Raw genomic sequence first — 13,093 nt, 5'->3', positions numbered from 1 at the left:
TTAAAAGTCCGAAAAAAACGATCACGTCGTCCCGGTAACAGAGGCAGATGTACCACTTGAAACCATGTAGGAGGGCTTCCATCATTCGTTCAAATGTGGCCAGGGCATTACATAAACCAAAAGGCATCACTTTGAACTGATACAGGCAATCGGGAGTAATAAAAACTGTCTCCTCGCGGTTCATGTCATCGACGGCAATTTGCCAGTAGCCGGAGCCAAGGTCGATGGATGAAAAATATTGTGCTCCATGCAGGCAATCCAGGGCATCGTCAACGCGTGGTAGCGGATAGACGTCTTCCTTTGTTACCTTGTTGAGGTGCCGATAATCGACGCAAAATCGCCAACTGTTGTCCTTTTTAAGTAGTACAACAGGGGATGCCCATGGGCTGCAAGAAGGTTCGATGATGTCTCGAGAAAGCATCTTGTCAATTTCTTGTTCGATGATATGTCGCTCAGTAGGCGAGACGCCGTAGGGTCGCCGATGGATCGGGCTCGCATCACCGGTGTTTATTCGATGTTTTACGACAGATGTTTGTCCTAGAGGGCGTTCTCCAAGGTCGAATATGTCCCAGTATGAGGCAAGGAGACAACGCAGTTCTTGAGCACGCTGGGGAGGAAGGTCGGAAGCAATAATTTTTGTTAGGACATTCAGGTCTGAAGGGATAGGGGGCGAAGCAGGAGTTGAACACGAGGACCTGTCACAAGTTAAAGCCGAAATATGGTAGTCTCTGGCTGGCGTTTTTGTGCCAGGGATATTCCGCGCAGGAGTACTTGTGTACAGAGTCCAAAGTTCACAAGCGGAAGGCATGAAGTGTCGTCCGAAATGGTAACGGCGTTATGCGAGAGCAGGACATCCGGATTAGGAGACACGATGCAGTCACCGTCTGGTACAGGTGGAACGGGAGAGACGCATATGTAGGTAACGGCATGGTGAGGGAGGCGAATATGCTCTGTTGAACATAGCCGTATGGGAGCACTATCGGTGGGGTCAATAGCACCAGGTAGAGCGAGTTGCACAACACCAGCAGAACAGTCCATCAAAGCGGAATGTGCAGACAGAAACTCAAGGCCCAGGATGAGGTCGTGAGGGCAGTGCTCTAGTACATAAAAAAAACAGAAGTATGATAGCCGGCGACACTCACGCGAGCCGGACACATGCCAATAACGGCTGGTGTTCCTCCATCGGCGACTTAGACCACAAGCAAAGGGGTAGGAGTGAGGACTTTCTTGAGACAAATTCCGAAGCTGAGCATTCATCACAGATACGTGCGCGCCAGTGTCAATCAGAGCCGTAACAGGTATACCATCTAGGCACACTGAATTAATCCACATACAAGGTTCTAACACATGCAATTTACAGAAGTGCAATATCTGTTTTCTGAGAAGAACCGGCCGTGGTTGCTTAGTGGCTATGGTGTTAGGCTGCTCAGCACGAGGTCGCGGGATCGAATCCCGTCCACGGCGGCCGCATTTCAATGCGGGCGAAATGCGAAAACACCTGTGTACTTAGATTTAGGTACACGCTAAAGAACCCCAGGTGGTCGAAATTTCCGGAGTCCCCCACTACGGATGCTCGCCGAAGTGGGGGACTCCGGAAGCTTCCTCTTGAGAGGAAGCTTTAGCTCGGGTGCTCCTATCTAAATACATGTAAAATGAGACTTCGTTTTTTTCGGCAACCGCTGCACCAAATTTCAAAAGGTTTGTTGCACTTAAAATAAAAACTTAAAATCTAGTGACTGTTGGTTTCTAATTTTTGAGTTAAGTCGTCAATTTGTTATTAAAATTGGCAAAATTGGAAAATCTTCAAGAATCGAAACTATCAAGTTTACAACTCTCTAACTCAACAACAAAAAATTATAATACAATTCTGTGACTTGAATCTAACAGTACATCTAAAGCGGACAAAATTGATATGGTACACATGAGAATAAACAAAGTTAGTAATACGGAAATAAAGTTCTTGCAGAACCCTTGTAATCAACGTAACAAATTCATGTAAGATGTAAAATGACATATCAAATTTGTCCGGTTTGAATAATCTAATGGATGCCATTTACAGAACCACTATATTTATTCTTGATGCAGACCTATGAATTTGTAAACTTCATGCTTCTATTCTTTTTCAAACGGTCGAATATTTGAAAATACTTTTAAGAAAAATTGGGAGATAAATCGATATTCTGCTTCGAACAGTCACTAGAATTTAACTTTCTCTCTGAAATGCAACAAATTTCATTAAAATCGGCCCAAGGGGTATTTCAGCAAAACGTTTTTGCGTTTTACATGTATTTGAATAGACCGCGTCGGAGTTGGGCCCCAGCTAAAGGTTCTTCTTAAGCAGGTGGTCCACCTGCTGGGGCTTGTGGTGGCATCCCCATGGCCTGCTGAATGCAAAGCAGCAGTGCTGGCGCCATTCGTGTGAGGCTCCGCAGCTCCTGCAGCAGCTGAGTGTTTTGCTGCACTTGTTGCTCAGCAGCAGAAGCGAGACGCTCGGTGGCTACTGCTTGGCGCAACGTCGTCGCGCCTTGATTTTCGACTGCCGTTCTCGGCTGCCGAACCGACTGCAGGAGGTCCTGTATTTGCAGTATTGGCCTCGAGCTCCACCACTGGAAAGGCTGGCGCCACCGTCGGCGTGACGTGCTAGGAGGGATCACGTGGACATAGCGGCCGCGTCGGCTGCTTCGGGCGCGCCGAAGCGAGCGGAAAACGAGTTTAAATTCCCTCGTACGCTGCGGTCCTCATTTAGTGGCGAGATTTGCCCGCTTCGAGTGTCTCCTTTACAACGCTTGAAAGCACTACAATAGGTAGTGGCTGCCTTCGAAGGCGCACAATATGGTAGGCTACTGCTCGGTGCCGCAATGCCGGACGCACGCAACGGAGCACGGTGTCAGCCTTATTCATACGTAGCCGCAGGACAAGAAGCTGTGTGAAGCTTGGCTCGCGAAACATAAAACCGGCAAACAGTCATCGGCTACAACTCGGGTATGCAGCAAGCACAGACGCGAGGAAGATTTCTGCTACGGCGCCCCGTCTGCGATGTCCTGAAAACGCGCACTAAGACGCTCGCCCGAGTCCGCTGCCCGACTAATGTCATGACAGTTTGGTCTATGAACTTGTCGATGCTATAGATACTGGCAAGTTCAGTGGAGTGGAAAGGCAGCGGTAAGAAGCACATTTAAAAAAAGCATGGTATATGGTCATGCTTGTGTTATGAATTAATGCACTGGATTACAATAAAGGAGCAGCGGGGAATTGCACGCTGAGAACACCGATAAACATACAGTGCGACGCAACTCGAGAAATAGTATTGAAAGGTCAAAGAATTTAGTAGAAAAAAAAGATTGAATCGTCGCGATGGCACATCACAGTCCCCGTAGGCGTCAAAGTCTCTACAATGAAATTATTTTTTGAACAGCTCTGATAGCGCCCACGCAACAATGGTTGCTTGTATACTGTCAAATGCTCATATTCTGCGGCCTAAAGCTCATGGCACGGTGCGAAAACGCGCGCGCGGAGAAAGCGAAACAGTGCGCGGACAAGCATGCAGACGCGCAGTCGGTCGCTGCGAATCTGCGCGATCGCTTCATTGAGGCTTCATTCTATTACGCTCCATTTAGTTATACAAACACTATAAGAACATATTTCAGATAGTTTGCTCTCAGCGTTTACCTACCTTTCACGCAAGAAGCCGGTTGGGGAGACTCCATCGCGGCGACCGCGCGCAGTGGCGTTCACTGTACGTATTCGGTAAAGAGATAGCGTCTGTAAACGATTGTGTGCTTTCAGTTTGCCCAAGATTATTATTTAGACAGTAAGAAACTTCTCTCGTTTCGAAAGTACTTACAGAAATGTCCGGGAGAGCTCGCGCGTGGTGTTCTCAGTGAGCGCTGACAGCAAAACCTATGAGGAGCGCGCCACGTGATCCCTCATACTACGCCAGCGAGGCGCTTCCGATAGATGGCGACTCCACAACTCCTCGCCGCCAATAGGGACAAGTTACAACCATACAATGATTAACAACGTCTTAACCCTTTATTGTGCAGTGTACCTTCTATGCAATAGTGAGATTCAATCTTCAACACACTCACTTAAGATTTGAACTCAACCACAATGAGCAAGATGGCACAAGTCCCTAAGAAATTTCCTCTGAGGAAGCACTTTATGTGGCATATGCATGCACTTTTAGACGCAGTGCCCAAGAAGAATCCACACTTTGAACAGTGAAGACTGGTAAGCAAAACATTCTCTCTTGATTGTGCGAACCTTTACATGGACCTTACAGTTGCCCTTTTTGGCTGATTTACGTACTGCACCGAAAAACTTCGTGAAAGGTAATAACCCCCCCCCCCCCTATACGGCATCTTACAAAGCCACAGGCAGATGGTGCAAGAGCCACCCCAATTTTTTTGCAATGTTGCGTAACGCCATTATACAATACAATGGCCACATCGGCAGGTATGCAGGTTCTACGGCGTATGTCGCCTGCTAATATCACGTGTGCATAGGTAATCTAACGAGTAATATTTATGAAATAGTTCTATCAGAAGTAGTGCAGTAACATAAATCAGCTAACTGCTGTAAGAAACACTAAGCATTTTCATTCACTCAGGAATGCCTTCCGTGTACAGAGTGAAATCATGAGAATGATAACCTAGTTCGAATGCTTACGTTTTTGTGCTGTTGCGCGAGTGCAACAGACTCAGCATAGTTGCCAGCGACAGAGGACAGCAGTTCGTCCACTCTCTGTTCTGACCTTCTGCTCCTCCCTGCCTGCCATGGCTCTAAAAGTAGGGCGAACAGGGCACCATTACTAATTTCCTCACATGCAATGCAAAACTTGCTTTTGTGCATTATTGCGAGTTGTTTACCACCGCTCATTGCAACTACTGTTTGTATCAGAGATCACATTTACCAATACGTTTTCTTTAAGGAAAATCAAGGAAATGGAGTGTTAATGAGTGAGGCATTTCACATGGGGCCACTATTCTTCAAAGCAATCTCAAGCATTATTGCGCACCAAACAAAACCACACTGTTTGCGGCATTGCATACTTTCCTTTTTTTAAATAGCACCACAAATGTAGTGCCATTTGTTGCCTCGCCATTCTGTTCGTTCTCACAACCCTTCTTGCGTAACGATGAGAAATACTTTCTTCCTCTGTGCAACTTCTTTATTACCAAAGTTTCTTGAAGTACGTAACATATGACGGCGAGCCCATCCGCTAATCATACAGCAAATACATACACGTGCTAACACATTCATTGTTCCCCTTGTAGAATTAGGTCCTCGTGTTGTCCGTCAGCAAGCATGATCCAAATTAAGTCCTTGTAGTCAATGCGTAATGCAGCACATTTACATGTTCAACACGACTTGTGTTTGTGCTCCTAAATCATTCCTTTTTTATTGTTCTGGGGAATTGTGAACGTCTTTAGGTGTTTGTTCTTTAATTTTGTGAATTTAGTACGCTACTTATTGTTATAATTCTACAACCCCCGTTCTGTAATGACAATGTTTCTGAAAGGTATGTGTTCACAATAAGTAAGTAAAAAATTGTGAAGACGTCTGTTGTGCACTTACGTGTCTGACTGCTATGGCCACCTGAGTCCTCCCGACGCCTCTCCGCTGTTGCGGGCTGGAGTGGTCTCGCTAAGAATGAATACGACGCATAAGGAAAATAAGTACATGTCATACCTTTGGAAAAAGACTGTAGAGATGTGTATAACTTACCAACTTACCACTGTAGGTGTGTATAACTTCCAACTTACCTCTTAAGCCGCTTGTCCCAGACGCTGTGCCGACAGATACATGGGACTCAGCATTGGCCGCATCGCCAGCACCGCGGTCAGCAACGCTTTCCTCCTGCACATAGGCAATTGGCGTCATTAGCGATAACAGTTATGTTGTTGTGATACCTGTCATGTACAGGAAATATTGTAGTCATATTTCAACGGCATCCCTGACCGTTGTATTTCGAAATGGCTACACTAATAAAAGCCTGTGCTATGTCCTTTTATATGACCATCAATGACGAATGGTTGGTGCACGTCTACTCAATAAATGAAGCTCTTTTGTTCCTGTTGCTAACCATTCTAAGTGTTTGCTTACCCATTGAGTAAAAAGGTGGCATGCTACTGGTGTTTCTACACTAAGAAGTTATCTATTATCTCACTTTTGTAAATCTGCATCAGCTCAACCCCAGTTATTTACAAAACAGAGCATATCACTGCATCCAGACATGCATAAGCTAACTATAGAATGATTAAACGGACTACACCAACATGGCTTATATGCCTCATTAAAAAGCACATAACATTACCTTTACATAAAAACACAGGCACTGAGCAAGCATTAGTGTGCATGTTTCAGGGAAAGATGCAAGCGATAGTAAACAGCTTGACGATTTCCGCTCATCTTCTGAGCGGCAACACGAGCGCGCGACCGCACATCGGGCACAACGGCGGCGTCTGAGCGAATCGCGACAGAGCGTCGACTTGGCGTTGACCTTTTGAAACCCATGCGCCTGTTCACCTCTCCGTCGGGCTCGAATAACGGCGGGCAGACTCCGATGGCGCTCGCCCTTCCAACTACCTGGAAGGGCGAGTACAGAGGCAGAGTACACCTGTACTCGTGTAGTAGCTTTTCCCTTTCTATCACAAAAAAATGAAACTATCCAACTCCAGAAATAAGATAGAATTCGGGCAACTGTCAAAACGAATTATCAAGGCGAAATTAAATTATATTCGGAACTACAACGTCAGAAAGACTGAAGAAGCCGTAAAAAATGGACGCAACTTGAAATCATTGAGAAAGAAACTTGGCATAGGACAAACCAATATATGCACTGAATGGTAAGCAGGGTAATATCATCAGCAATCTCGAAGATATAGTCAAAGCAGCGGAAGAATTCTATACTGACCTGCACAGTACCCAGAGGAGTCAGGATACCTCAAATAGAAACAGTAATGAACAGGGTGCAGAAGCTCCTCCTGTAACTAGCGATTGGGATAGAAGAGCCTTGCAAGACATGAAACAACGGAGAGCGCCAGGAGAAGATGGAATAACAGTTAATTTAATGAAAGATGCAGGAGACATAATGCTTAGAACACTGGCAGATTTTTATACGAAGTGTTTATCAACTGCAAGGGTCCAAGAAGACTGGAATAATGCAAACATTATACTAATGCACAAAAAAGGAGACTTTAAAGAATTGAAAAATAATAGGCCCAGTAGCTTACTCCATTATATAACACATTTATCAAAATAATCTCCAATAGAATAAGGGCAACACTGGACTTTTGTCAACCAAGGGAACAGGTTGGCTTCAGGAAGGGATACTCTACAGTGGATCACATCCATGTCATTAATCAGGTTATCGAGAAATTCGCAGAATAGAATAAGGCTCTCTGTATGCTTTCATAAGTTACGAAAAGGCATTTGATCCAGTTGATATCAGCAGCCATAGAGCTAAAACGTAATCAAGGAGTACCGACCGCTTACGTAAATACCTTGCAAAATATCTACAGAGGTTCTACAGCTACCTTAATTCTACACAAGAAAAGCAGGAAGATACCTATAAAGAAAGGGGTCAGAAAGGGAGACACAGTCTGTCCAATGCTATTCACTGCGTGCTTGGAAGTATTCAAGCTATTAAACTGGAAAGCCTTAGGAGTAAGGATCGATGGCGAATATCTCAGGAAACTTTGGTTTGCCGATCACATTGTTCTATTCAGCAACAATGCAGACGAATTACGACAAATGATTGAGTACCTCAACAGAAAGAGTGTGAGAGTGGGGTTAAATATTAATATGTAGAAGACAAATATAATCATGAATAGCCAGGCAAGGGAAGAAGATTTCAAGATCTCCAGTCAGCCTCTAGAGTCTGTGAAGTAGCACATTTACCTAGGTCAATTAATCACAGGGAACGCAGGTCATGAGAACGAAATTCATAGAAGAATAAAAATGGGTTGGATTGCATACGGCAGACATTGTCAGCTCCTGACTGGAAGCTTGCCATTATCATTGAAACGGAAGGTGTACAATCAGTGCATTTTACCAGTGGTGACATAGGGGGCCATGACTGGTAGACTGACAAAGAAGCTTGAGAACAAGTTAAGGAGCGCGCAAAGAGCGATGGAACGAATGTTGCTAAGCATAGCGTTAAGAGACAGAAAGAGAACGGTTTAGATCAGAGAGCAGCGGGTATAGCCGATATTCTAATTGACATTAGGAGAAGAAAATGGAGCTGGTCAGGTCATGTAAGGCGCCGGTTAGATAACCGCTGGACCGTTATGGTTACGGAATGGGTACCAAAAGAAGGGAAACGCAGCAGAGCACGGCAGAAGACAAGGTGGAGCGATGAAATTCGGAAATTCGCGGACGCTAGCTGGAATCGGTTGGCGAAGGACAGGGGTATTTGGAGATCACAGGGAAAGGCCTTCGTCATGCAGTGCACATAAAACATGATGATCATGATGATGATGTTGATGATGATAATAAGAGTTTGCTCTTCGTGGTTTAACGTCGTTTATAGCAGGCCGCTAACTGTGTCCTTCCAATGTGCATAATTATAATGCTATAAATATACGAACAAACCAAGATATAGAACCGGCTTGGCGCTCATGCATGAACTATAAATCAAAAGCTACTTGCGCAAGACGCTCTCAGAAATGCTTATTGATATTGTGACTGTGATTTCACCGTATTCACATCTTTAAATGTATTCAACAGTTCAGTGCAGGATTTACATTTAACTAAGTTAATTAAATTTTGGTGTTTTACGTGTCAAACCCACGATGTGATCAGGCATGTCGGGTTGGGACGCTCCGGAATAATTATGCTCACCTGAGGATCTTTAAAGGGGTTGGGACACCAAATTTTGAGGCTATAAAAAGTATGTTGTAGGCTGCTTCCGTATGCAAGGACACCCACAGCGAGGTATTGGACGCTGCAAACATTTCAAAATAATTTCAATTCAGCTCCAAAAAGGCAGTAAATGCTCCTTCTCGTGGTCGAGACCCATCGCTAGCGCGGCAGTTATGGCGTCACAGCGGAGGAACGAAAATATTGACGTCATAGCACACTAGCACAAAAACGTGACGTATGATGCGTAGCGATAAAATGCCGATTACGGAGCCTACTGAGCCGAGCGACCGAGCATAGCCTCCACTGTGACTAAGCTACAGGCATATAGAAATTCTTTCTTAATGCAAAGAAGGGGTAAGGCATGCAGACACGGACACAGGAGGAGAGGAGCAGAGAAGGGGACAACACGAACGGCAAACTGCGTGCGGCGAGTTGCCGTGCGGACGGCCCTTTCCGCGTTGAGTATAACACTAGCCGGCCGACTCCGAAAGGGACCAGGATATGCGGCGTTCGTGTTGTCGGCTTCTCTCCTCGCATAGTCGCATAGTTCGGCAGCTCGGAGCGGTCTCTCGTTCGCTTGGCCTTGTGAAGGCCCGTCCACGTTAGCGGCACGGAAACCCGCCGCACGCCGTTTGCCGTTCGCGGGCCGCCGTGCGACGGCGGTTTCGCTCGCGAACGGCGAGATTTCCTTGCCGTAGAGAGGACGGGCCCGGGACCTGTTTGGGCGGCAACCGTACGGCGAAGCGGCGACCGAGGAGTGGTCACTCTGGCACCGACGGCAGCCTCACCGCCTCTGATCGTTCGGCGCCGCTGATATAGTCGCTAGGCCTTATCCGGCTCACTTCAAAGCTAAAGCTTACGGCGCTTCGAAATGAATGCCCGCTCTTATTACAAGCCCCAATATTTTCTTACCGTTGTGATCGCTCTTCGCAATAATTATAATAATCGCGACATGCACTTCGAATCGCCAGTTGTTTACCTCTGCTGGCAGAGCACGCGTGTATGCTCGAGCAGACGACGCCGCATGGTTTTGCGTCACTATTTTTGTGACCCAGGCGACCAAGCCGTGTTGCGTTTACTATCCTATGACGTTATAGCATCACCCGGAGCGCAGAAACCGAAACCGAAATCGCTCGGAATAATAATGCTATTATTAAATTATTTATCGGGTATATATGAATCCCGCGGTGTGTATCGTGCTTCCTCAAGCAGTACGCAACGCTTGAATTGAAGAACGCGTGAACGAAAACTTTCATGTCTCCACCCCTTTAAGGTGCCCTGAACGCACCAGGCACGGGCCTTGCATTTCACCTCCACCGAAATGTGGCCGCCGCGGCCGGTGTTCGAGCCCACGATGTCGTGCTTAGCGGCGCAATACTATTGCCACTAAACCACCACGGCGGGTCAGGTTGTCAGGTTTTACATACAAAATTGTCTTTCAAACATCGCATCAAAGCAAAAAAAGTCTAAATTCATATCTCGTATCAGCATCCACCTCAGCAGTTGAATAGCACTGTTGGTTATATTCATATGCACATACGCTTAGCTCGCTCATAATTTTTACACAGCATTCATGAAACTGTACAACGGAACTTTGTTATTTTATGCCCATTCACACAATTTGAAGACGTATCGTGAGCTTTTGGGTGTAGTGGACGAAATCTCCCTTGGTATCACTATAAAAAATTCGGCGACTACTACGAATATTTCCTAACGCTAAATTTGAGCCCAGTTCTATACGTGTTTCCATTTCGCCACATATTTTCTGGCACGGACAATCTGTCTTGCGGCAAGTTGAAAACGAAGCCTCTCTGATCTGCAGATCGCCAGAGGTAACACGAGGCTCACGCGTCGGCCTGATTCACAGCAGCCGCCACAAACAGACCTCCGCTCTTGCAGCGTTTTGTCTCCCTATATGGTATCGGTGGCATCATCGGCGAGCAGACGACTCGTGCTACTCTGATGCCATCTCGTAGGCATCATCGCCACAGAGCCCGCCTTCATCGGCACTGCGCTTTTTTTCTCACGCTTGCACCATACACTCCTCATCAGCTCTCCACCTCGTGGTTCCGCTGCACCCTCCTCCTCCGCTTTCCTCCTCGCGCCCTCTTCGCTATCGCCTCATTTGACCCGCACTGCATTCCGCGTTCGCTCTTTTATTATTAGGGGCGCCGACGTTCGCCGCAGAAACGGGCTCCTAAGGGCTGCGCTTTGAAGTAATTTGAAACTAAGTTCCACTCTAACATTGCTGACTTTCTTACACGTACAGGTTTGTTCAGCCTTAATTCATAGCACAAACTAGCAAGACTGTATTATGTATAGTGGCTTATTGATGGTGAAATTGTTTTTCTGCTGACAAACGCATACACAACTTCGGGCCCTATAACGTAAAACTATTTCAATATGTTTTTATTCCAATCTACTGACGTCAAATTTACGAAACCGCCGACGCAAGCATGGGGTGGTCACTGGCAGGGTTGTCTAAACAGACCAATCAAACGCTCTCCTAGTTCACAGGAGGTCACTTTTGTTTGCTTGAAAAACGAATAACATTGCCTACACTGAGCGGCTTGTCTTTTCTAATTGGCTCACAAAAGACGAGGAGCACGCTCAAGTGGAAAGGGAATCGATGGGGCCGAGCCACTGCAATTAAAATCGATAACCGAATAAAGAGGGTGTTGCCAGCGTCTGCGATTGCTCCGCTTTCCCTTACTTAGCTTGAGGTAGCTCGTCGACAATCACGGCGTCGTGCGACGGAAGGTTAAGAATGACGCTAAAACAGATCCTCAGCAAAGAAGAGTTGGCAGAACGACGTCGTAAACCTGCCGAAAGTACTCAAAAACGTTACACGACAACGCAGAAACCTTTATTACATGCAAATAAACGCATGCTGTCCTGCAGGTGCGAGTAGCCGGTGTCGGAGTGATCTGCTGCAGCCATCTTTTATTCCTTTTGGAATAGGGCAACCTGCGGCTATTCATAAGGAAATTCGGTTTTGTTTGGCATATTAATGCAACTTTAACGCGTACACGTCATTTTCACGCGGTAAGTTCTTGCGGTTTTGTGACTTCGCTTGACAAGCAGGTGAAGTGGGTGCAGCCAGAAAACTCTTGACCAATAGCCGAGGGCTTATTGCGAAATGATGTCGAATCAGAAATAACTTTTTTTTTGTTCGGTCAAATCATGCATAATCAGTGTGTACACGTCCTATCAGATGCGGAGCTATCACGTTTTCGTGACGTCGCGTGACAGACAGGTGAAGTGGCGGTGGTCCACAAAGGTTTCTGACCTAACGCGGAGGGCTGACTGCATAAGTGGAATAGAAAAGTTTGGAATAGTTTTACGTTATGGCGCCCTTCATTCGCATATGACACCCAAAGTTCATGTGTCATGTGTCTCTTGTAGCCGTGTCTACCAACGCTAATACAATTTCACTACGAAAGTTCTATTTGGAACTAACGACAAGATAAACTGAAATGAAATAAAGGGAAATAATTCTGCAGTTTTAGGGAGGAAATACAGTCATAAACATTTATCTGTAACGCATTCCTTTAATTTCTTAGCAGTTATGAGTCGCCTTGAGACATTACCAAGTGTGTACGCGAAGAATGGTAATCACATCGTTCCGGTACACCACATGGAGAGAAGTTCAATGCCCGAATTCCGGACAATATCTGCCAGACATTGGACGGATAAAACGAAGCTTGCACGCTACCTACCTGTGAAGAATAAGCTGTATTATCTGCTCGAGCCAGTTCTTTCCGACTTTCACATATGACACCATAACAATGTCACCGTCCTTTGGCATGTAGGTCAGCGCCTGCCGCACATTCTCCGCCGTGTAGGCTATTGAATACTTGAGCCCATCGATAATGTGGTACGCAGGCACCTGCTTGGGCCTCATCCTGCAGTAGCACGGCCTGCAAACTGTGTGTGTATATATATATATATATATATATATATATATATATATATATATATATTGTCACGACCCTTGTTCCGCGTCAAAGATGCTGCGTACCGACCACGCCCACAGCGCGGATCATACTCGAGAGCCAGCCCTACAGGCAATGATGAAGAAGAACCCCATATGAACCCCACATGATGTTGATCATCTACAGATGACAAAGAATAGCTTAAAAATTCCCACACTAATGTCCCCTCACGCGAGAGCGGCCATCCTGGCCGCAATTCAAAGGGGCGGCAAACGCCTCGTGAAAGGCTTCAT

General features: G+C 46.0%; 1 pseudogene; it reads right to left on the bottom strand.

Moving 5' to 3' along the window:
- The window catches only part of LOC142586078 (sulfotransferase ssu-1-like), a 54,185-nt pseudogene extending 41,416 nt beyond the window's left edge, over nucleotides 1–12,769 (bottom strand).
- Nucleotides 12,770–13,093: the final 324 nt, after the last annotated feature.

This window comes from Dermacentor variabilis, chromosome 6 (genome assembly GCF_050947875.1).
Source record: "Dermacentor variabilis isolate Ectoservices chromosome 6, ASM5094787v1, whole genome shotgun sequence".
Taxonomy (NCBI): domain Eukaryota; kingdom Metazoa; phylum Arthropoda; class Arachnida; order Ixodida; family Ixodidae; genus Dermacentor; species Dermacentor variabilis.
Note: the sequence above shows the minus strand (reverse complement) of the source record. Positions and strands in the feature narration are given on the sequence as shown.